A 26,822-nucleotide genomic window follows, 5' to 3' on the forward strand; every position below is an offset into this window, starting at 1 on the left:
TTCAGCCCCTCTTTGCAATCTTCTTCAGCCCCTCTTTTATAATCATATTATTCTTTACTATATGCTTCTATATGGATTATTATATCTCTCCTACATTGCATTTTGTTTGTAAGCACGGTTGGTTTGAGCTTGAAGATGCAACAATGGTAAGCGCAAGTCCATCATGAGTATACACCAAACCTTGAAGTCATACAAGTAATGCATTATCACATAAGCTAAGGCTGTCAAACACCCTATTTGTCAATTTGTGCAAATTACTTCTCTTAAACTATTGCCTTTCTTATATTATTACTTTTTTCATTCGATTAATTCTCCTAAAATATTTAAACCACTTCAACCCTTTAAGTTTGTCACAAATATTTTGCTATAAGCCTTTTATGCAATTTCCCCTACATTGCTTAGCCATGATTATCATTTACTAGTAAAAAAATTGTATTTTCACTTAGGCCTCGTTTGGTTAGGGTAATCGAATGGAGAGAAAAGTGGATATTTTTGAGCTTTTGGTTGGAATGATTTTAGGAGAGAAAATGTTTTCTCCCTAAGTGTGCATTTGACACAAATTAAAAAGAAAGTTTTTTTTTACTATTCAGTTTTTTGCTACTATTCATGGGTCTTACTGCACTTTTTGGTAATATTCATGAGTCTCACTATACTATTTCAACTAACTTTTACATTTATCTAAAATATTTTTAGTAAAAAGTTTTTAGTTTCAACAAAATAAGTAAATCCTAAAAAGATCCTAAATGGGGAAAAAATTAGAGAGAGAATGGGCTGTAAAATGGTTTGGGGTATTTTGACAAAAATATCCACCATACAACGTTTTGTTATCATTTTAGTTTTTTACTATTAAGTTTTTTTGCTACTATTCATGGATCCTACTGCACTTTTTGATACTATTCATGAGTTTCATTATACTATTTCAACTAACTTTTACCTTTATCTAAAATACCTTTAGTAAAAAGTTTTCAGTTTCAACAAAATAAGCAAACCCTAAATAGACCCTAAATGGGGAAAAAAAATTAGAGAGAGAATGGGCTGTAAAATGGTTTGGGGTGTTTTGACAAAAATATCCACCCTACAACGTTTTGTTATCATTTTAATTTTTGTCTTTTTTATGTTGCTTCCCATTCCTCTCTCTTCTTCTTCTTTCTTTCTTTCTTTCTTTTTTTTTTTTTTTTTTTTTAGTGGGGTGTTCATCTTTTTTTTCTTTTTCTTTTTCTTTTTTCATATGTATTTTTTCCCTCATCTGTGTCGGGGGTTCTTGTACTCTCATTTTTTTAAAAAAAAAATGAAGTTTTTATCCATGTATAACTTTTAAATAAAAATATAATTGGTTACTTTTTTTATATTTATTTAATAGGAGTATAAGAGTAAATTTATACAAACTATATTTTTCATCATCTCATTTTTCTTCCCTCCATTTTTTCACTCCCCAAACCAAACATTACAAGAAAAAACTAAAATATCTTTTATCCCCCACTTTTTCATCATATCCATATTTTCCATTCTCCTACCTTTTCACTTGACATTAAAGAAATTCCCAACTTGACTCCTTCTCACAAACATGTGTCTAAACTCCAAAAACTCATACTCACTGAGCAAAGCTTGACGTGAGACAATGAGGTAACCCCAACAACCTTTAATTTTCTATGGACTTCACTTATGGGAAATCCATTTTCACGACAGACATTCCCGGGAATGTCTGATGGCTGATTAGATTAGATCATCACTCATCATTGATTTGAACTGTCCGATGGCTAACCATATTTTTGACTAATAACTTCCTACCATCCGATCTGATGTTGACTTCTGCCTTAAAGGATTGGAATGGTCCATTTGCAATGCATGTATCGATCAAACCCGCTAGAATAATCAATAAATTGGACCACAATCAATCAAGGCTTTTTAAGCCCATCAAAATTTGATGGTCCTTATCAAAAAAGAAAAAAGAAAAAATTGATGGTCCTGATTAGAGTGACCATGTGCACCATGCATATGTATATCATGAAATCCCCTATATCATGAGCTTGTGGATGATAAACATGCCAGACGGACCACTAAATTTTACGTGGTCATGCTTAATTAGAGCATTCTCATTAATAATGCTAAATGTTATAAATGCTAAATTTTAACATCAAGTTTGTAAAAAGCACCAAAAAGCAAGCTATAACAAACACACTAAACTTTAAAAAAAAAAAAAAAAAAAAAAAAAATAGCAACTGACTATAGTGAAAGCTCGCTGTAGCTCCAATCTTTAAAAAAAAAAAATTATTATTTTAATGCTTGTGGTGGAAAATGTGGTTTGTGTAGTTGTTTTTTATTATTTTAATGAGTAATTTATATTATTTTAAACGAAATGGTAAAAAAGAGAATCTTTAATGTTGGATGTATTGTAAAATGAGTTGTTAAAATTGATAAAGTGGCTTTTTGAGATACTAAATGCTAAAATTTTTAAAAGTTTTGATGGGAATGCTATAAGTGCAAGACTTAAAAGATGCTTTAAAGTTGATATACCTAAATTAAACACTTAAGGTTAGTGTTTAACCACCAAAAGAAGGAAAATAAAAAGCTTCAATTCTGCATTCAAATTTGTTGGAATATTCACATGAAGTCCCACATGGAATACTAACAACAAAACCGGCATGATCATGTTTATACTAAAAACTTATTGGTACCTCAATTTGATAATAAAAAAGTGAACGTCATAATTTGAAATTCTATTGTGTGTGTACTAGACTCATCGCACGCGCTTTGCGCATGCAATAATGCTTTTTATTTATTTATTTGTTTTTTTTTTTTTTTTGGTTTAGTGTTATATTATTTAAAAGTGATATATAAATAACTGTGTTTTTTTAATATAAAAAAAGAGATGAGATAATGTGGAATAATGTTTAAAAATGAGATAGAGATAGTATCCTAAGTTTTAGGCTGAATGGAGAAGATAAACGAAAAGACCTAAATTTTCAACCAAAAAAAAAAAAAAAAAAAAAAAAACCTAAAACTTAGGAACAATAAATTACTCTTTTAACCCGTTTGTGTTTTTTAATTTTAATTTATTTTTCTAAATGATAGAGGTATTTTATAGAGTTTAAGAATTTGTGTGAGGGTATTTTAATATGCAAAAAGTTGAAAACCAAACCTGGAATCCTGTTATTAATAGTATAGATAAAAGTAGTGTCTTTATATGTAGTACTAACTACTTAATTGGAATCTCTTCGAGGTATTCTCTTTGACTCTTATCGAGAATATTGTTTTTTTTTTTTTTTGAAGAAACAGTAATACTTATTAGAACATACAAACACAAAAGTAATATATAGAGTTTTTAAAATTGGTTAAGAAAAATGGATGTCTATTATTCACTAATCACAAAATTTACCAAGCTTAAATAATAAATAGCAAAGGAAAAAAAAGGTATAAGATTAAAATGCACTCAATTGGATTTTTATTGATGTGAAATTTTTTAGCTATAAGTTTCATTTCATTTTTTTTTTTTTTTTGAGAATTAAATTTCATTCTAGTTTCAAACAAATTCACCAATTTGAATTGAGTGCAGACTGTAGAGAATATCTGCATTCACAAGGAGATAATGAGATTCATTTTTATTTTAAATTGATAGAGGTGGATTGAATCAATTATCAGTGTTAGATGTTTGAGCTTGGTGAGAGAGTGTAATTAAGTGTATGTGTGTTTAACAGTTAGTCTGTTTCTCCAAACATAAAAATATTATTAATTAGTGTCTGATTTTTTACCATGTGTCCACATTGTATTGGCTCTAGTGCATTGAAACTAAGTCTTACCCCTTACAAATGTATCCCAAGATGATCGTGTAACTCTTACATTTTCTATCAATGTTATAAAGACTTGTAAACTCTTCCCACCCTCACAATTTTTGTCTCTTAAGCTAATTGCAAACCAATAGTCATGTTGAGAAAGTTCTAAGAATTTATTTTCGCCTTATTATATTTTTGACTTTATTTGTTACTGAGGTGGGGAAAAATGCGAGTTCTGAAAAAATATCTTGCCTTGCTCAAGAAATAAGACAGGTATATAAGGCTATGATAGAGCAGAAACACATCTCGCCTCATCCCTATGGTGGATTTAAACTTTGTGATGCATGAAGTAATCCAAAATCATAAAAACTAAGAAATTATTTCAATAAAAGAATTTCAAAATGCGTAAGACTAAATTTTTATCAAAAAAAAAAAAATTGTAATTTACTTTTTTTTATTAAAATAAATAATGAAATTCTTTTTAAATTTATTGAAAATTTTGGTATTTTGTATTAATCGGAGTAATAATCTAAATTTATTGTTTGATTTAGAGAACAAATTATGTTAGTAGTTTAATGTATTGAATCTATCGATAGCACACCATATAAATATAGAGCAAAAAGAATGTAGCCACTTGGCTGGTTTTTTTTTTTTTTTGATGCACCACTTGGCTGCTGACATAACATAACTACGACCAATGATGGAATTACCTGAAGACCAAAGGGGTCCCTCCCCAAGGCCAAATTTTAAATTTTTTGATGCATGGCCCCTCAAAATTGAAACCTCTTCCCCCAAATTAAAAGTTTGCTTAAAGAATCCGTAAAATTAAATGTCTACCTAATCCATATTTTTAATTCGTGGCCCCCTTCCAAACCAAAAATAAAACTACCCTTTTACTAACAAAAAAAATCCAATGAACATTAAAAATATATTTTATTGTGAGTATGTGAATTTATGTTTGTGATTCTGTATTGACTATACCTAACTGTATTTCATTTTGTTGGTGTTAGAGCATTCACAGTAAAGAACCAAAATTTTTTAGCATTTAGTAACTTAAAGAGCTACTTTATCTATTTTAACAACACACTCTATAATACACCCAACATTAAAACTTCTATTTTAACATACACCACATTAAAATAATATAAACAAACCAATAAAATAAATATAATAAACCACAACCCACTACCTACATCAACCACAACAACCCACTACCGCCGTCAACCACAACCCACAAACACCCATTGCAATCCATTGTCACCATAAACCACAATCCACAAAAACCCATCACAACCCACTGCCACCATCACCCACCATCTCCACCAAACAACCCCCCGAACCCATAACCCACAAAATCCACAACCCACCATACAACAACCTCCACCACCCACCAAACCCATGAATCCAAAATTTTGAGTATTTAATGTTGTTTTAAGAACCCAACAACCACAGAGGAAAATGAAATGTTGTTTTGGGAAAAATGAAAATTTCTAGACCCACAACCACAAGAACCTAGCAACAGGCCCTGGCCACTAATAACGCCTTAAAATGTATACTTGTTATATATTTATGTGGGCATTATCTCCTTATTACTATGCTTAATTTGTATAATTAAACCATAATTTGCATTAGTCCCTATTATTTATCTTTACATAATTTCATGAATAAGATGTCGTTCATTGCGTGTAATTATCTACTTGCAGGAAATCATGTGAAAAAGATGAGTTTACAAGAGTCTGTAAGAGAATGGAGGCCAAACTAGAATTAAAGAGGATCTAAAGGACCATGCTTAAATGTCTAAGGAGATGTAACTAGAGTGCTTAGGTCGTCTACCATGTTTGGAAGCTTTAAATAAGGAAAGAAATCAAAGAGGCAAAATCTGAAAAGGAAAAAGTAGATTTGAGCAAGTATTTTGGGCATATCTCTCTCCTCAAAAATTCAATTGACACAAGATCAGATGGGTTGAAACTTGACTTAAATATCTACAACTTTCCGGTTTTGAGTTTTTCGAAATTATCAATTTTTGAAGGCCAAAATTAACTCACAAATTACTACTGTAAACTTGGACGAAAATTAAAATAGTAAAATTATTATTTTCTTTTGACACTTTTGACGTTAGGGTTTTGAAAGGAGGCTAGTAGAACAAATTTTGGCAGAGAAAACCTTGTATTTTTCTTTCTCTAATGCCAGCCTAAACTCTTTGCTAAGGGTAAGGGTTATGTTTCTTCTATACGGTATGAATATTCAATGTGATTCTTTCTAGGATTTTATCAACAACATATTTGATTGTTCAATTAGATTTCTTTTGATGTATTAGTTCTTCCATGCTTTCAATAAGTTCAATAATGTTTTACTTATTGTTTAGATGAATTTCTAATAATTTCAAATAGAAATCAGATTTTAAAGTGAATGAGTTTTTCTAAAAACTTTTATAACTGCATTATTAATCTAGGTTATCATACGTTCTTTAATTATCTTAGTTCAACCGAATCATAAGTATTTAATTGTATAAGAACAATCAATTATGAAATATATAATTTCTTAGATCACAAAGAATTTCATATCGATATAGGGAAACATCCCGATGCCCTGGTATTTACCTTATTGATTTAAATCAATTTTTATTATTATTCTTATTAACAATTACCAAGCAAAAATACTTTTCTTCTTCACCCAAATTGTTGTTTAATTATGTTGTCTTTGAATTTATCTTGCTCCTTGTGGTTCGACCTCGATACTCCGAGAAGCAGCCACTGCCAACCACCATCACCGGAGGAAAAAAAAGCCCATAATCAGCCCAACACAGCCCAACCAAAACCCACCCATAGCCCAAATGACACCCACGCACGAGATCAACTCAACCACAACCCATACAGGCGACCTAGCCACCAACAAAGGATGAACACCGGCAGAGTAGTGGCGGTAGGGATGTGGAATTAATGGTGGTGTCGGCCTTGGCTGTGTGAGAGAGATAGTGAGATTGAGGTAGAGCTGTCTCTGTGCTTGTTTCTGTGTGAGAGAGAGATAGTGAGAGAGGGATAGGGTGATTCATATGTGTGGGAGACGCTAAGCGTGTGTGATTAAAATATAATTTGTTGCAAATAACTCTCACCTATAGGTGTTTTTAGTGTTTGGGTTGCTAAAATGACTATTTAGTCATTTTAGCCACCTCATTGTGAGTGCTCTTAGGTGTTTGACCTATTATAAAAAAATTTAAATGATTGTGTATGTGACTAAGACTATGATGTATTTAGCCTTCCTTTTCGTTTTTGTTTGTTTTTTTTTTTTCTTGTTTTTTTTGTTTTTTTGTTTTTTTTACAATAGATTATAATTCTCGATTACAATCATTAAATTCTAGATTTAGTGAGTATGTAGTGAAATTGCTTACTCTTACCTTAGTTTTGGATCTTCGAAGAGGCAGATGAATCTTTTAAAATTAATAATATTTTTCCAATAATAAATAAGTTTTGATTGCATCACTTCACATATCATGTAAAACTACTATTGAAAATGGAGCGTCACTATTATGGGAATAATGCAATTTAACTTCCATGGCTTTTGAGTGGAAATTGTGGTTTGCCTTTATGTTAGAACCCCTTTCCCTCTCCCTTGTGTGTGTGTGTGTTTGTTTCTCAAAAAAAAAAAAAAGGGTAATTGTCCCACATTGCTTAAGAGAATGTGTTATGTGTAGTATAACTTGCCCCACCCTCCCTTAAAAGTTACCATGGCTTTTGAGTGGAGTTGTGGTGTGCCTTTGTATTAGAACCCCTTTCTCTCTCCCTTGTGTGTGTGTGTTTGTTTCTCCCAAAAAAAAAAATTCCAAACAAAAAAAATAAAGATAAACAATTGCCAAATATGTCTGAATTGTATTAATAACTAGTAAGAACCATAAATCAATAGTCTACCAACTTGTTTATAAAGAGGTTGTACTATTCTAATTTATATATGACTGAGTTAAATTGCATCTAAGAAATGGTTATTTTGGAATTATTTCTTTTGTTTATATTTGTTTTATTGTTTATACTAAATAGATGCTCATTTTATTTTTCATATGTTAATTAGTTTTGAATTTTAGTATTCTTTTTACTATTTTTTTTTCTTCATTTTTTGTCTCTTTAAAGATAAAATATTGATTCTGTCCTTTTTTTAGTATGATTTTTAGAACATAATTTTTATTATATAGTGAAATATATGATATAACAAATTAAGAGAAAAAGAGAAAAGGACAGTTGGTGCAAAATAAGGCCCAAAAGGGTCCCAATAAAGATTTGCATTTGGGATCCCATGGGACATACAAGTTATTCTAACCTCTATTGCTACTTTGGGGGTCATGATTCTCTTCCCTACGCTCAAAGATTTCGTACTCTTTCACAGTGTACTAGATTATCTGCTGGGCCCCTTATTCGGCCCCCTCGAAGTTATTGTTGTCATGATTGTGGCCCTCCTGTATTTCAAGCGCTATACATCAACATCTTGGTTTCTTCCTTTATTTTTTTTTGGCAAACTACCTTTATAAGTCACACAAGTTTGAGTTTCTAACCCAAAATTATAATACTGGTTTTACTATAAATACACCACTTCATATATATTTTATTTTGTAATAGGAAAAAAAAAAAAAAAAAAAACCCCACTATGAATTGTCCATGTAGGTTATATACAAGAATTAATGGTTTGTGTTTTTTTTTTTTTTTTTTAGAGAGTTTCAACCTATGACGTCTGTTCATAATGATAATTCTTTTATTATCAGATCAAAATACTAGTCTGTTTTTGGTGTAAGCGGAGATTAAACTTTAGATCCCTTATTTAATTAATGGTTTGAGTTAGGTATACATAAACTTACAATGTAATTGGACCTCTTGAATTAATATACATGAACTTAATATTTCTATAAATAATATGAGTTCAATCCTCACCTACATCAAAAACTTATATCATTAATAATAGACGACATAAGTTGAAACTCTCTAAAAAAAATATCTATAAAAAAAATCCCAAAAGAAATCTAATTCAAATATATATAAATATATTTCTCAAAAAATATATATATATATATATATAAATATAAGTTATATAACTACCATTCATTAAGGCTTTAGCCTACCTAAAAGTAATATATTTTTTCGATTTCTCCCCTGACTGCTTTTGCCTAAACAGGACTATAAAAAAAACCAACACCCTTTGATGTTGATCTTTCTCTTTCTCACTCGCACAAAAATTAAAGGAGTGTCCTTGTTCTGAAGGCAAAGATTCAATTTTCAACCTTATTCGGTCGGAACAAAACCCACCAGTACCACGGCACCACGTCGAGTTTTTAAAAATCTAACCAAACCGTAATATTCATCAACTGTCAAGCTCATTTATTGCAGAACACAGTACATAAATAATTCACATGCATTACTGTTAGCAGAACATGTCTGAACTCTGCCATATATTTATTTATTTTCTTCCAGTCACTTTCATTTATCATAATTCATAAGTAACTAAGGCCCGCCGTTTAGTAGAGTAGTTAACAATATGTTTTTAATTTTTAAATAATATTATATTTAATTTTATGTATTTTTTTTACTCATATGTATTTAAAAAAAATACAAACAATGTTACTAGAATAACGTTATCAAATAACCCCTAAAATATTTCAAAAAAAAATACACGTTTTTATATTTAAAGTACAATAAGTACTATAATTTTTATGTTTTATTATATTATGTAAAAATATACTAATGTGATTGAATTTTAATACTTCTATCAGCAATATAGTGGTTCATTAACTGTTATACTAATTATACCCACTTATGTTATTAGTATTATAGTTGTTTGCTAAATATTATAACAACTTATGTTATTATTATCAACAACACAATCATCCACATGTTTATTGTTTCTTAAAAATAGAAAAAGAAAATTCACATGTTTATTACTTTTTTTGAAAGTATGATGATAAATTTAAATATATCAAATTATATAAATAATGCCGAGAAAGTGGGGCATTAAGGTGGTTGAAAATATGATAGAATTGACTTGGTTGAGGGAGTGTGTGCAGTCTCATGTCTCATCTTTGGATTAATAGGCAAATACTTATTCAAAAAAGGGGAAAAAACCCTTAAATAGTAGTATCTTAAATTAATTGGTTTTTGACAAAATTTTACTCTCAAATTATTATATTAATTAATAACAAACTTATTAATCTAATATATGATAAAAAATGGAAAAAATTTTATAATGTTGATTATAAAAAAATAAAAAATAAAAAATAATCTATAAAAAATAAACTAAAATAATAATAAAATTTATAATAAAAAAATACATATTTTGTTCCATAGAAATTAGTGACTATGATGCAAGCATGAAAACATTTATGCCTTTATATATATATATATATATATATATATATATATTTTTTTTTTGGTTTTCACTTTTCAGGGCTAGGCAAATGTATGTCTAAATTATTTTTAGGGTTGCTGATGAAGTGACGAAACGAGGACTAGGAGAGTCAAAATGCTATCATATGGATGAAACCACTAGTTATACTCTCTTTCTTTCTTTTTTTCTTTTTTTTTTTTTTTTTGAGAAACAAACACACTCACACATACTAGGGAGATGAAAAGAGGTTCTAACACAAAGACATATAATAATTCACAAGTCTACTCAAAAGCCATGGTAACTTTTAAGGGAGGATGAGACAAGTTATATTACACATAACACATTCTCTTAAGCAATGTGGGATAATCACCCATTCTTTATTTATTTATTTATTTATTATTATTATTATTATAGAAACAACTAGTTATACTCATTGTGTCATAATAAATTATATATAAGGTTCAAGTTCTTTTTATTGAATATTTTATAGAACCGACCACCGGTGACCCAAGAAGTTAGTTGGCAAAAATTAGGGAAGGGAAGCAATTTCGAGAATTCAAAAAAAAAAAAAATCCTAATATATAGCTGACAAATCTTTAATGCATACTAGTCTTTAAGCACGCGCTCAAATGCTCTTCTATTTTTTATTTTTTATTTTTTTTTGTAAAAGTTAATAATTTGAATCCATTATAATTTGGAATTACTACATTTTCTAATCACAAAATACCTAGGTGTGTGATGAAAAACATATTTCATCTACAAACGCATAACACTCATCACACCCTTAGATATTTTGTGATTAGAAAATGTAGTAATCCCAAATTATAATGGATTCAAATTATTAACCTTTACAAATATATATATATATATATATATATATATATATATAAGAGGCAAGTATCATTTAAAATTTTAAAATGTATTTTCTTGAAAAAAAAAAAAAAAGAAGTTGGAGTGAAAGGCAAGACAATTGTTATGGATAATTAATTAATTGAGGAAATTGCACTTTACCCACCTATGGTTTGACCTGTTTTAACAGTATCCACCCATGGTTTAAAAGTTATCACTTAACCCACTTGGGGTGACCTCCATTAGACCCTCGTTACCCACCTCTGCCCTTTTCGTTAGAAAATCCCCTTTACTATATAAGCCAAAATTAGAACCCAAATAAAACCCTAAAAAGAAGAACGAGCTCTCTCCTTCTCTCTACCTTAGAATTCCTAAAATCCCCAAACCCATAATCCCCTTCTCTCTTTACTTAGATTGCTAAAGTGAAATCTGAACATTTGCAAGCAAGGAGGAGGTGTACTGAAGCTTGGGTTTTCCTCTATATCAGGATCCCTAAAAATCCCTAAACCCATTTCTTTCTGTACTTCGATTGCCAAAGTGAAATCTGAACATGTCTTCTTCAAGTTATTACTCGGGTTCCAATCACCATTGATGTTTTGCTAACCATTGTCAGCTACGGATTGCTTTGACCTTAAAAAATTTTGGGAGAAGGTTCAATGGGTGCTGCTACTATGATGTGGTGAGTAATAGTTGGTTTTCAGACTTTTTCCCCCCTTTTTTTTGGGCTTTATGAATAACCCTAATTTGATTTTATTTGTAGGATGATGAACCTACTTGTAAATACTTTAGGTGGTTGGATGGCAAAACATGTAAGCGTGGGTCTGAAGTTGCACCCATTGTCCTTGCAAGATTTAGTATGTACAAGAATCAAACAAGAGTTGCACAGAAAAAGGAAAAAGGAGGCTAGTGATAGGGAAAAAGCAGCTATTGAGAGGGAAAAAGTAGCCAAGTGAAAGGAAGAAAAAGCTAGGGTGAGAGAGAGGATAGCTAAAGAGAAGTTACAGAACTACAAATTTGCACTTGTTGTGTCATGGGGGTTTTTTGCTTTTTTTTTTTTTTTTTTTTTTTTTGTTTTTTGGTAGGATGGGAGAATTTGGAACAAGCCATTGAGTTTGCCTTGAAGGCAAGTTGTTGTAATTATTGTATAATTTTGGGTACTACCATTTTTGACAAGTGTATTCCATGTATTTGACACTCTGTAATGTTGTTGTTTATTTGAATAGAGTATGCAATGTGTTCTTTATGTAATGTGCTCTTCTTTATGCAATGTGTAATGTTGCCTTGTAATGTGTTCTTGTAATTTGAATAAAGTATGCAATCTACTCTTCTTTATATAAGGGGAAATTGCACATGCACCCTACAATATTTTGTTTACATCAAATGAAGAAGCATAAAGAAGTATGTTTTAATAAAGAAGCATAAAGAAGTACCATTCCATACATATATAATAATATATACAAAATATTGTTCAAAACAAGTGGACTCCACCTAATATTAATGGCTAAACAATGCCAAAGTACTTCAATAATAAGTGTTTTAGTCCCCACTAAGACAATCATAGAATAACTTTACAGTAGAAAGTTATGCACAATTACAAAAAAGTGGTGACATGCCACTATCAAACATGCATAATAACAAAAAAGTAAAGTAAGTTTTTTACAAACACATTCTCCAATCTTCATTTCCTAAAGACCTTGCCCTTGCCCTTGCCCTTGTCCTTATCCTTGCCTTGTATACTATCCCCTGTTTAGAACATTGCACTAAATGTCTCAGCTCTTAATCCACCTCTTCTATATGAGAACATATGACTTCTCCTAAGTACCCATGGTGGTACCAACTCCCTCAGAGGCTGCAAAATATATAGCAACTTCATATCAAGATCTAATCCAGCGCTTTATGTAAGTATAAAGGGTGGTGTTTATGTATATACCTGAAATAGAGATTTTCTTGTGTCCCATGTTTCCTTAGGAGTATGAGAGATGGGTTGGCTGCATGAGAACCATTAAGCTGTGGGTGCTTTACTTGGTGGTGGTCTACTTGAATCTGCTACAAATGATAATGGTCTGTTTGAGGCTAAAGCAGATTTTTCAGTTGGCTATGTGTAGGGTCTACTTGTTGGCTGCCTCAGTGGCTACTTTTGTGGTTGGTTGACAGGTTGACTTGCTTGATGGGTGGTCGGCTTTCTTGTTGGATGGCTAGCCTCCCCAATTGTTGCTTGACTAGTTGTCTGCTTGGCTGCATTGTTTACTGGTCCAGATGGGTGCCTTGCTTGCTGGTTGGCTGCCTTGTTTACTGGTCCAGGTGGGTGCTTTGCTTGTTGGTTGGCTGTCTTGTTTGTAGATCTAGGTGGCTACCTTACTTGCTGGTTGGTTGCTTGGTTGGCTGCCTTGTTTACAAATCTAGGTGACTGCCTTGCTTGTTGATTGGTTGCCTGGTTGGTTGTCTGGTTGGCTGCTTTGTTTGCAAATATAGGTGGCTGCCTTACAAACTTCCTTGGTGGTTGCCTAGGTGGTTAACTTGCTGGCTAGCTGGCTGGCTAGCTGTTTGACTGCTTGGTTTTCAACCCAGGGTGGTTGCTTTGCAAACTTCCTTGTTCATTGCCTAGGTGGCTGACTTGCTGGCTAGCTGAGATACTAAAGTTGCACCCTAACTTAGTTGGTCAGTGCTTGCTCATTCTCCCTCTTGTCCTTACAAAAAGAATTGTCTTACATTAGAAATAGATTTGTAATATAATTATCATTGTGAACACCTTCTTACTTTACTTACAAATTTTTTTTGCCTCTTAAGTCTCTATCTCCTTCGCCATGGTGTCTCATTAGTTATTCCAACCTTACACCTCCTTGAATTATGCCCCTCCTTATGGCAAAACCCACATTTTATAGGTCTATTTGACCTAGAAACTTTGTATGAGTTGTTTGGCTCATCTGCATCTTTCTTCCTTTTCATTGGTGGCCTGCTTAGAGGCTTGTACACAATTGGAGCAACAGGGGTAGGTTGGTTGGTTTCAATCCATTCATCTTGGCTAGGCAGTGGGGTAATCAGCTCCTTCTATGCAGCCACATAGGCATCCTTTCTATAGCATGCATGCACATAATCCTCAAGCCTCTCTAGATTCTTATATATTGCTGCAACCCCATGTTTACATGGGATTCCTGTCAAATCCCAAACTCTACAACTACAACACTTTCTTGTAAGGTTAACCACATGCCTCTCATACTCATTATCAACCTTATATATAAAGCAACCTGCACTATTTTGGACATATGTCACTATTGAGCTTTTCAATCCCAATCATCTTACTGTACATTCTAGTTATCAACCTAACCCTAATCCATTCTAGCATGGCAATGATAGGCTTATTCCTAGCGTCTAGTATCATAGAATTAAATGACTCACTAAGATTGTTCACATAACAATCAGAGATGACCCTTGGAGTGAAATGTGACTTGGTCCATTGGGTTGGTTGGATGTTTACTAGATACTCCTATGTTTCTTTGTCCAAGTCCTTCATATCTTGCATCCTCTTCTCAAACTCCCTAGCTGTTGTTGCTACAGCACACCTTCATAATGTAGCCTTCAATTCTAAACCCTTGAAATTTAACTTAAAGTTGCTGTAAATATGTTTCACACAGAATCTATGTTCAACTGTTGGGAACAACATCTCCATGGTAGGTATCAATCCCTGGTTATCATAAATAAATAAAAAATTAAAAAAAAAAAAGTCCAAAGAACAAAAATGAACACCACCAGCCTAAGAACAAAAACATAACTTTCAAAAAGCAGAAATGTAATGACTAAGAACAAACAGAAATCTCAAAAAGCAAGTGAATTGTATTATTTTTTGCCTATTTGAAATGAACACTAAATTCAACTCATCTGGCCACCCAATATCATTTGAAAATGATTGTAAAAACCACACCCAAGAATCCTTATTTTCTTGCTCAACTACACCTAATGCAACAGGGAATATATTGTCATTCCCATCCCTTATAGTTGTTGACAATATATGTCTGCCAAACTTGCCCTTCAAATGGCAACCATTTAATCCTACAAGTGGCCTGCACCCCCCAAGAATCCAACTTTCTGTACATTGTATCTCACATATATCCTCTTGAACTTGGGTTGTGTGTTAGGTTCAGTAATATCAGTTTGCAAAATCACCTTACTCCCCACATCAGTTACTCTTATCATCTCAGCATAGTCCCTAAGCTTCCCATACTGCAACCTCTCATCACCTAGTATGAACTTTCTAGTTTTCCTCTTAGTTCTGTACACTTGATTTATGCTCAAGTCCACAGACACATCCTGCATAACTCAATGCTTCACACCAGAAATTGCCCAATCAGGGTTTTTGTTGAAATCATCCAAGTACTTCCTAGCCACATATGTAGAAGTGACCTGACTATGCTTAAATGTCCTCCCACATGTACAAGTTGGAACCATGGTCTTTATCTGGAAGGTTACTCCCCTGAAATCTGTGATGCATATACCCTCCAACCACATTCATACTTGCAGTGGACAGAAGCCTTGGTCTTTTCATTAAGCTTGAACTTAATGACCACAGGCTTTTGCACTGCATATTCCCTCAAGACAACCATAAACACCTTCCCATTTGGAAATTTCATACCCCTGCATAATTGAGGGTTACTCATGCCAGTATTCTCATTGAACTCTAGACATCTCACCCTTTCATCCTTATCCTCAGATCTGTTAATGCTCCTAATGTCATCATCATTAGGAGCTTTTTTAGCCCAATCATCATCATCATCAATAGCTTGATAACTGGTAGCAGCTTTTGGTTTCTTCCCATTATTTGTAACCTGCTCCTTTAAACGCTTTCCCTCATTTACCTTTTTAGTATCTCTTTGATGCTCCCTCATATTAGGCACCTCATTGTTCTGAGTACCAAATATGTCATCAGGATAATTTGGTCCTTCATACCCTTCATCTAGCCAATCAGATTCATCCACATGAACATCTTCACTACCAACAATTTGTACATGGATACCATTGTCATCCACATTCTGTCCATGGGTAGCATTGTCATCCACATGCTCTTCTCCACAACCAATAGGTTGCCCATCCCCAACATTGTCATCCATAGCTCCACCAACACTACCATCCCTTAAACCTTCAACAGGTTCTTTACTAACATCATTTTGGTTAACCACAGATGATCTAAGAGAGACAATATTGTCACTGCCCCTACTGTGTTCATCCACTACTAGAGTCACCTCCTCACAATCAGTATCATCATCTTCATCATTCATTTCCCATGGCTAGTCTACTGCAATTGGTTGATTTGGTTCAACCATAGGTTCTTTAATAGCAATTGGTTCAAATTCAGGTTCTACATAAAGTGTGATTTCATTTGTTGGTCATTCAGCATTTAGTTCATACATGTAGGTCACATCATCATCTGAAGTAATTAACCTTAACCCTTGCTTTAAGTCACCAACAGGTATTATATAATAATTCATACTGTGAATGGGTCCCTTAGCATCAGCACAAATGTCTTGTATCTCAAAATGACTTAGTAGATTTGAATCAACATTACCCATTATAGATACCTCACCACCTATATACTCTAAACTAGGGTTCCACTCAAAATTCCCACATGGTGAATGGTAAAATTAAAACAAATTTTAGTAGCCATTTGCAGGAGTTAAAACACATGCACAAATAACAGTAATTAAATACATAACCAACACATGCACAGAGAGAACCAATCATTGACAAAAGCAAAATAATTTCATACAACATAAAGTACCATTTAACATGGGGTCAAGGGGGTCAAGAAACATAACCAACTAAACAATTTGTCTCCATGGGACCACAGACAACCTAAAGATGCATCTACCCAAAATAATCCTAGGGACCACAGTCATCAATGTCATGTATAAAAGCAAGAAATTATTTAACAGAAAACCACTAATTTTATGATAGAAAACCTTTAATCTAAATCACCTTCATCAATCGTTACACATTGAAAAAGAACAAGCACAACAATGGTAAACCCTACAAAGTAATTTCATACCTGATATAGAGGAAAACCCAAGCTTTAGTACACCTCCTCCTTGCTTGCAAATGTTCAAATTTCACTTTGGCAATCTAAGTAAAGAGAGAAAGGGATTATGGGTTTAAGGATTTTAGGGATTCTAAGGTGGAGAGAGGGAGAGAGCTCATTCCTCTTTTTAGGGTTCTAATTTTGGCTTTTATAGTAAAGGAGATTTTCTAATGGAAAGAGCAGGGGTGGGTAACAGGGGTCTAACAAAGGCCACCCCAGGTGAGTTAAGTGATAACTTTTAAACCACGGGTGGACACTGTTAAAATGGGCCAAACCATAGGTGGGTAAAGTGTAATTTCCCCTAATTAATTTCATAGGGAAGAGATGTGATTGAGAAAAATAAAGCTAAACTGTAGGAGTTTCGATTAATGATATATACATTAAATTTCCAAAAAAAAGAAAAACAATAAATTGAATCCAACATATTATTACACAAATTGATAAATATAGGCAAAGATAGGATTTTTTTTTCTTCTTCTTATATACAAAAAAAAAAAAAAAAAAAAGTCTTTAACAACCACTTGATAGATGACTGCCACTTTATGTGAGTTTTGAATTATACAATAATTTTGTAAAGTGTCTCACTCAAACTCATCCAATAGGCCCATTATACAATTCAACAAAATTGTTGATATGTCACCCTAAAAAAAAGAAAAGAAAAAGTGAGAGTGAGGATTAAATATAACTACTTTCTCTAAGTAATCAATTGACATATTAATTATATTGCAATCATATCCAAATTGCATAGTTCATCAAGTTTAATGCACCTAAAAAAAAATACTTTTCAACGTATTAATTATATTGCAATCTTATCCAAATTGCACAGTTTATCAAGTTTAATACTATTTTTTCATTGGTTAAGAATGCAATATAATTAATATGTTCTGTTAAGGACATATTTTATGTAATTGGCTAATCATTTGACAAAATGCACTTTATTTGTAATTAGGTAGATCTAGGATGGGTTTAGTACTTCAAGAAATAAGAGTTCAAGTCAAGTATTAAAGTCATGAAGATTAGACCAAGAAACAAGAAAAGTTGTTCACTAAAGTTTGACAGATACCTTGATAGAAATAATATCTATCGAGATTGAAGAACGACGCTCGATAGAAGCTGAATTTGTCGAGATCTACGAAATCAAAATTTTCAGATTTGATTTTTGGCCTTAGCTGACATGTATGTGTAGGGTTTATTTTCTCACAACTCTAGACATATATAAGACTTATTTTAAATGCCGTTATACATGGAGAACACATGCAAAAAGTGACCTAGTGCCTTATTCTCTCTGCAAGAAGTTACTTTGTCTTTTGCGCCTTAAGGTTTTGTAACCAAGTACTTTTTGATCTTCGTTATTGATAAAGTGAAGAACTTTGCAGCTAATAATATTTTCAAGTTGCTAGAGTTAGTCACGTACTGGGATTCGTGTATTATTGGTTAGTCACGTACTAGGATTCGTGCATTGAATGACATTCATATATTGAAGAGTTCAGAGGTTCTGAAGTGGTAGAAAGTTTTTGTTATAAGTTTATCTACAAGAATTGTAGAGTCTAGCTGACATGTATGTTATAAGTTTTTGGCCTTAGCTGACATGTATGTGTAGGGTTTATTTTCTCACAACTCTAGACATATATAAGACTTATTTTAAATGCTGTTATACATGGAGAACACATGCAAAAAGTGACCTACTGCCTTATTCTCTCTGCAAGAAGTTACTTTGTCTTTTGCGCCTTAAGGTTTTGTAACCAAGTACTTTTTGATCTTCATTATTGATGAAGTGAAGAACTTTGCAGCTAATAATATTTTCAAGTTGCTAGAGTTAGTCACGTACTGGAATTCGTGTATTATTGGTTAGTCACGTACTAGGATTCGTGCATTGAATGACATTCATATATTGAAGAGTTCAGAGGTTCTGAAGTGGTAGAAAGTTTTTGTTATAAGTTTATCTACGAGAATTGTAGAGTCTAGGGACAAAAGTTTTGTACTAGATCTGAAACTTCTCTTTACTATAGTGAATTGCTTTTTAGGAAGGTTTTCCTCCAGATTTTTTACTGTGAAACTAGTTTATTTCATTGGTTTTCCTAGATCATCATATCTTATCTTATTTACTATTCCGCTGTGCATGATATTGACATGATATTAATGTTTGTTTGTTTTAACAAATTTTATTCATAATAAATATAATTAACAACTTGGGTTTAAAACTTGTTATTTTTATCAACTGGGGTCTAAATTTCCCAACAAGTGGTATTAGAGCAGGTACACTCTGATTGGATTAATTTCCTGAGTGTGATCCTTGACCCCTGTTGTCATGGAAACTCTTAATTATGTTGATTTGCGTGATTTTGTGTTGAATGATGATGATGATATTCAAGATGCCTATTGCAAGCTTTATAATTTTTGTATGAAATCTTTTAAATGTTCTACAAAATTAAAAGCTAATTTTAAAAAGGTCAAAAACATGAAAGAGATGAATTGATTGCAAAATTGGATGAAGCCAATAATTTGAATGAGAAATTTAAAAACCAAATTTCATCTCAAGAGGACAAAATTAAGAGTTAGGAAGAGCAACTAGTTGAATCTAAAATTGAAGTTGAAAAATTAACTAGTGCCAAACTTCTTGTTGAGCCTAACTCAAAAGAAAAATGTGTTTATAGTCCTCCATTTAAAAGGAATAACGAAGATTTGAAGGCTAATTTTGTTAGGACAGACAAATGTAAAAATTCTGATGTTAACGCTGAAGTTTCTAAACCTATGTCAAAAACTCCTCCTAGGATGAAAGAAAAATCTGAATTTGTCCCCATTTGTCATCATTGTCATATTGTTGGTCATATTAGGCTAAATTTTTCTAAGTTGAGGTCTCTATCAACCTCTAAGGTTAGACCTTCTTCTAGGGTGCCAAGTAGTTCCAAAACTACTCATGTTTGTCACCATTGTGGTGTTTCTGGACAAATTCGTCCTAATTGCTTCAAGTTGTATCCTCATAAGCAAGTGACCAAATGGTTATAGGTTCCCTTTCAAGGTTCAACACCTTTGTTTGGAGAGTTATTAAGGGGCTGTTTGGATGGTTTTTTTTCATCACTAAATTTCTATCACTCAATTTCCATCACTCATCACTCATCACTCGTCACTTTAAAATACCCTACCTGTTTGGCACCATCACTCATTTGCCATCACTCAATATTTTTCAACTATTTGTGGGACCCACACACTGACCCAATGTTAGTTGACTTTTTTCTCTCCTTTTTTTTTCCCTACCTCTCCCCTTCGTTTTCCCTTGTTTTTCTCTGCTTTTTTCTCCATCCATGTTAATAAATATTTTAATCAAGCCCACCATGATCCCTATTTTCATGCTTTTCCCAGATCTACAATATAACCAAAAAAAACCCAACGCTTTCCCTCTTCGTTTTCCCCTGACCTAATGCTTTTCATGCTTTTCCAAAAACCCAAAAAAAAAAAAAAAAAACCACCGCCGCAGCCACCGCTACAACCCACAGTGACAATAGCAGCAACAGCAACATCAACAGCGGCGACAACTTCGACATCAACAGCGGTGACAACTTCAACATCAACATCAATCACGGTGACAACTTCGACGAACTCGAGAAGAAAAAAAGAAGGAGAATGGAAACCCAGTGAAAAAGAAAGAAAAGAAGAAAAAAAAAAAGAACCCAAGCCCAGAAACCAAAGTTAAAAGAAAAGAAAAGAAGAAAAAAAGGAAAGGAGAATAGAAAAGAAAAGAAGAAGAAAAAAAAAAGAACCAAACCCAGAAAGTGAAAAGAAAAGAAGAGAAGTAGGTGTGTCCCAGACCCGTGAAAGACAAAAAAAAAGAAAAAAAGAAAAGAAAAGAAGATAAAGAGAGAGCAAAATGTCTGACCGTGGGACCCATGTGTAATTTTAATTACAAAAATGCCATTAAAAACAGAGTTATGGAAAATGAAAACAGCTAAAATGTGTTTTCAGTTTCCATAACTCATCACTGAAAAATCAGAGAATTGAGTTATGGAAACAGAGTTATGGAAACAGAGTTATGGTGGTGCCAAACGGACTACTAGCTATGGGTTCCACCATTTTTGAGTTATGAGTTATGGAAACAGAGTTATGAGTTATGGAAATTGATGATCCAAACACCCCCTAAAAGTCTTGAGTTTTTTTAACTCAATTTCAAAAGAATTCTAATTCTTATATGTCCTTTAGTAAAAATACTAGGACATGTGTCTTTTCATCTTCATGGCCAAAGACTCGTACTGTGTGGGTGAGAAATAAGCTTAAGACATAATTGTCTTTTCTGTTGTCCTCTGCTTTATTTATTTCTATCTAAAGTAGGACTTTCTTACTTGATTTCTTATCTGTTTTTGGAATCATGCTTTCTTGCATCTGCATCTATCTTCATACTTTCATGTTGCTTGTCTGTTTTTGTTTGGTTGTTTAGTTTTTATTTTGTTTTGTTTTCGAAATAAAATAATAAAAAAATACAAAAACAGTGTGTTTGTGTATATTGGTACTTGTGTACCTTTGATGGCTATTGAAATAAAGTTTCTAAACTTTGTATATCTTGTAACTTAGATGAGCATCTTAATGTATAACTAAGCAAGTGAGCTTTGTGACTCGTGGTTGTAATGAGTACGATTAAGATTGTTTTTTATATCTCATATTTATATCACTCTTTTTGATGGGAAGGACTAGAAAATTCTAAGAGAAATGCATAAATAACCATCTCACCACTAAAACCTGCCAATCATGTATAACATCATTATGCTTCGACATAGCCAAATTGTGATGTTTTGGCTTACATATGATAGGCCAAAAACGAATTGACCCCTCGTGATATATTAACCAATTAATTTAGCCAAATGAATTAATTAAGTTAATTAATCATGCAAACGTGTGGTAGCACAAACAAATCACCAATAAACTAATTATGCAGCGGAAAATAAATAACACGATGATTTGTTTACGAATGGGGAAAACCTAATGGTAAAAACCCCACCGGGTGATTTTCAGGTCACCACTCCCGAAATTCCAATATTATCAAAACAAGCGGTTACAAGTAAAGGAATCCCAGTACCTTATACCAACCTACAGTTGAACCCTTACCCCAATACCTAATTCGACTTGTTCTGTAGTGACAATTTCCCCTTTCGATGCACAGCTCCTAAGTACATGACTAACCAATGCGCGGATTCCAGTACGCGACTTCAATCACCAACTAGAGAAGGTTGTTGGCTGCAAAATTCTTTTGTTCATCTCAAAGATGAAGATCAAGAAGATGCTTGATCACAAAACCCTACGGCAACTTCTTCACAAGAATGATGAATTAGGGTGTTGACTCCTTATTTTGCAACCTGTATTTAACCTCACTTGGAGGGTAAAAAGGTAATTTCACATTGGAAATATGTATCTTGATTTTGGTCATTAGATCCTTAATCTCATTTCACCAAAATGATCTTGATGTTGTAACGATCAAATCGACTGGTCATGAGACCTAATCGGACCATCAGATTGAAAGTTATCATCAAATCAAGTTTTAATGGCTAAGATGCACTATCACAAATTGAGTCCGACTATATGTGATTATGAACAATTGATTTCATTTGGTTATAAGTATAATCAATTTGAGATCGATGATGTGTTATAATTTGATTGGTTAGGACTACATTTTATGGTAGGGTTGCACACACCTAATTAACTAGATAGTTAAACATTAAGAGCCTGTTTGGGTAAGCAATTTCCACAACTCAATTCTCAGTTTCCATAACTCATAACTCAAAAATGGTGGGACCCATAGCAAAAAGGTTGTTTGGCCAAACGATAACTCTGTTTCCATAACTCTGTTTCCATCACTCAATTCTCTGATTTTTGAGTTATGAGTTATGGAAACTGAAAACAACAAAAGGCTGTTTTCAGTTTCCATAACTCATAACTCAATGGCATTTTCGTAAATAAACAGACATGAGGGACCCACAGCCGCAACTTTTGACCACCTTTTTTTTTTTTTTTTTTTTTTTTTTTTTTTTTTCTGCTGGGTTGGCGTTGGCTGTTCGTACTTTTTTTTTTTTTTACTGGTTCGTCTGTTCTGTTCTTTTTTTTTTTTTAGTACCTAGACTCACCAAACTTAGTGAAAAAAAAAAAAAAAAAAAAAAAACCCAGACGGAACAGCCAACCCAGGAGGAAAAAAAAAAAAAGAAGAAGCTGCTAGTGAATAAAAAAAAAAAAAAAAAAAAAAGCTGCACTGTGTCAGGCGTGGGCCCTCCAAATAGTGTGAAAAATTGTGAGTGATGGAAACTGAGTGATGAAGGCAAACGGATGTGAAAAATTGAGTGATGAGTGATGAGTTATGAGTGATGAGTTATGAGTGATGAGTGATGAGTGATGAGTGATGGAAATTGAGTGACGGAAATTGAGTGACGAAAAATGCTTACCCAAACAGGCCCTAATTATTCAATGAGTAATTTGTGCAATTATATTTTAATTAAAGTAAATTTGGAACCAATTAAGTCTAAAATGGGAGTGATTGGAGCCATTTAATGTTAATTGGGAGCTAATTTGGGACCTATTAATGTTAATTGTGCTGAAACCATTTTCTAACAAATGACCTCTGCTCATCATTTCATCGATATCTCTCAGAATATTTTAATCTGTGAATGAGGTTAATTTTCCCAGAAACTAGACATCTGGGGCTTCAATTTGAGTACAAGAATGAGACAATTCCGATCAGAATTGAGGCAGATATGATTTTTCAAAGTTGGCTCTACAAACTGTTACAGCAGCTACGGAAAAACCGAACTTTGCTTGCTCTTCACTCTCATCAATCTCTACATTTAATGCATCAGATTTCTCCAAAGGCTAAAATGAGGTCTAGGTTTATGATTCCTTGTCAACTCTCATTAAATGACCTTTCATTCATATTTCCTCCACCACTACTATATAAACCCCCCCTCTCCTTCATTCCAAAGCACACAAAAATCCCATCTCTTTTCTTTTCTTGAGTTCTAGTGAATTTGAGTAGTCTTGTCATATCTTGGTCTTCCTGAGACTCAAGGTATTGAGTGAGACTCACTCTCCCTCTCCTAACTCTTTTTTTCCTCCACCCTTGGGATCTCCATCAAGAATCTCCTCCACCATATGGATCGTGCATGAAGGTATAATTCTTTTCCCTAATTGGTTTTTTATGTTGCCATGATGAGAATTTAGGATCAAATCATGATAGTAATTATTTAAATTCTCTTGAATATATTTGAATGTTCTTAAATGTTCTTATGTGTTCTTCACATGTTCTTGGTTGTTCATCATATATTCATGCATAAACACTAGTTTTGATCCTAAATACATATCAAAAATATGAAAAACATGTTTGTTTCATAATTCTTTCAAATTTTTGAATCTAGGATATCACCATACATACACATTCACTAGAATTTATTTTTCAATCCAAATGCAATGCTTAATAAATTGAATTAGTGTCATTACATGCACACACTTTAAATTCAACATGCAAATTGATTGATATCATATTGGATGATGTGATATGAATGTTGACCACCATAGTCTAGAAGACCGGTTTCACCGGGTAAGGTGGGTGCTTAACACCTTCCCACCTTGTAACATAGCCTCCGAGCTTAGATCAAGGGTTAGTAGATCAAATACTTATCCATGTAATTTTCATTTTTTAGATTGTAACCAGGAAACAAAGCCATGTACTTTATATTAGATTGTATCTAGGACCAAAACTATATAATTTTTCTATGATCAATATAAATTCAATTTCAAATTAATAAAATGAGGAATTTTTCAATTATGGTTTTCTTGTTTTTCCAATAATTAAATAAGTGGCGACTCCATTGTAAAATCCTTAATCTAAGGGGAAGAGTATAACTAGTCGAACCTCCATTTTGAGAGGTAATAACACAACTCCACCCATTCACGTGGGTTTGGGCCAACATCCTATAAAAACGGGCCGGGGGCGCGATCTCTCACATAGGGCAAAACTTTGTCTTCGGTTACAAATTGCTTGAACAAACTTTGCTCAACACTTGCGCAACTTGCATACCCTTTGACGGCCCTTAAAATAATCATTTTATATGTCTATGGTTAGAAGAAAATAAAGCTCAAACACATAATCCTAGATTAGAGTCAAAACAGAACTGGAATTCTGTTTTTCATAAAACTCGACAGATAGCTGTTTGTTGAGATGCTGTCAAGTAGCTGTCGTGCCTCGGAGTTGGAACAGCTTCTTAAGCTCAATGGACAGCTAGCTATCGAGCTTTAATGAATATCACTTCTTCATCTTGAATCTTAGACAGACTTGCATGTCTTCAACACTTAATCTTGAAACATAGTTTCTTGAAGTGTTAAACATATCCTAGATCTACCCAAATACAAGTAAAGTGCGTTTTGTCAAAAGATAAGCCAATTACATAAAATAGTGACATATGTTCCTAACAAGTGAATCACATATGTCCTAACAACATAATTGGCTATTTCTTTTCTCTCCTATATGATCATGCATGATATGTTCAAAAAGAAAATATGTAAAGAATATAAATGCAAAAAGAATCAAAATGTTTTTAATATGGTTGCAAGCGTGTTTCCAGAAGATGTAAGAGTTATAGGATGTACCTCGAAGGTAATAGTCCCCATCAAATTGTTATGATTATTGATGGTGTACTAGAAAATAAACCAACTCCAAGTTCGTCCATAATGGTCGTCCAGGGCAAGAATGGAAAAAGCCGGCCTATATGGAATACTCGTCCATGACAAGATCGTCCATCCATAAAATGTGCGGACGACCTCTGCACAAGTCTTGGACGACCCCCACATTCCTACCGAGCACAAGAACCAAGGTTCATTACTATAAACCATTCCCAATAGCGGTTATGGAAAACAAGACCAAGCAATGTAACTTCCATAGCGGTTATGAAAGTTACCATCCAGTTTTCCGAGCTCCTTAATTTTAGGGGAAGTTGTCAGATAAATAACAGTTTCCCTAAACCTATATAAACACTTATCTCTGACAATTAAAGGTATGTTCTGACTTCCTAAAAAGACAACCCCTAGAAGTTTGGAATTCTACATTTTCGAAAGAGAAGAACTAACTTCATCATTGGAGGATTTGTGGCCGATCAACCCCGGTCTCCTCTGATCTTTGTTTTCTTATTTTTCAGGCCCTCCAAATCATCAAAGTCCACACCATCCAACTTACTGATTTTCTGAGAATTATCAGTTGGCGCCGTCTGTGGGAAGGAAGTTTGTCTTACGATTTGTCCTACGACAAAAGGTTGAATGGTTCAGACTAGATCGAGGGCTACCAGCCCAGGTCATCAAGAGAGTAGGGATGCTTCAAGTAATCCCCATCGCGACCGTCAGTCAACACCAATCATGCAACCATCCTCAGTTCAACATGTGCAGTCCATGGTAGCTGCCATGGCGGAGTTAACCATCAGAACTAGGAGTTGACCAGGGAGATTAATTCAAGAAGGCAATGGCATGAAAAATACGCTGAAGGACAAGCCTAGAGTCAAGAAGTTAGAGGAAATGTTGAGCCCGAAAGCCAATCAAGGGGTACTACTTTGCGAAGGGTACCACACTTGGAATGGGAAATAGACCAAATGAGGAAGACTATGGATGAGATGAGGGAGAATATGAGAAGGGCAAACCCCGTAGAAAATTTAGTTCACCGAACAGACTCCCCCTTCATGGCTTCCATCAACGGTCACCCCCTATCCAAAGTTCAAGATGCCTTCTTTGGATTTGTATGACGGAACACGTGACCCTTTTGA

This window comes from Quercus robur, chromosome 12 (genome assembly GCF_932294415.1).
Source record: "Quercus robur chromosome 12, dhQueRobu3.1, whole genome shotgun sequence".
Taxonomy (NCBI): domain Eukaryota; kingdom Viridiplantae; phylum Streptophyta; class Magnoliopsida; order Fagales; family Fagaceae; genus Quercus; species Quercus robur.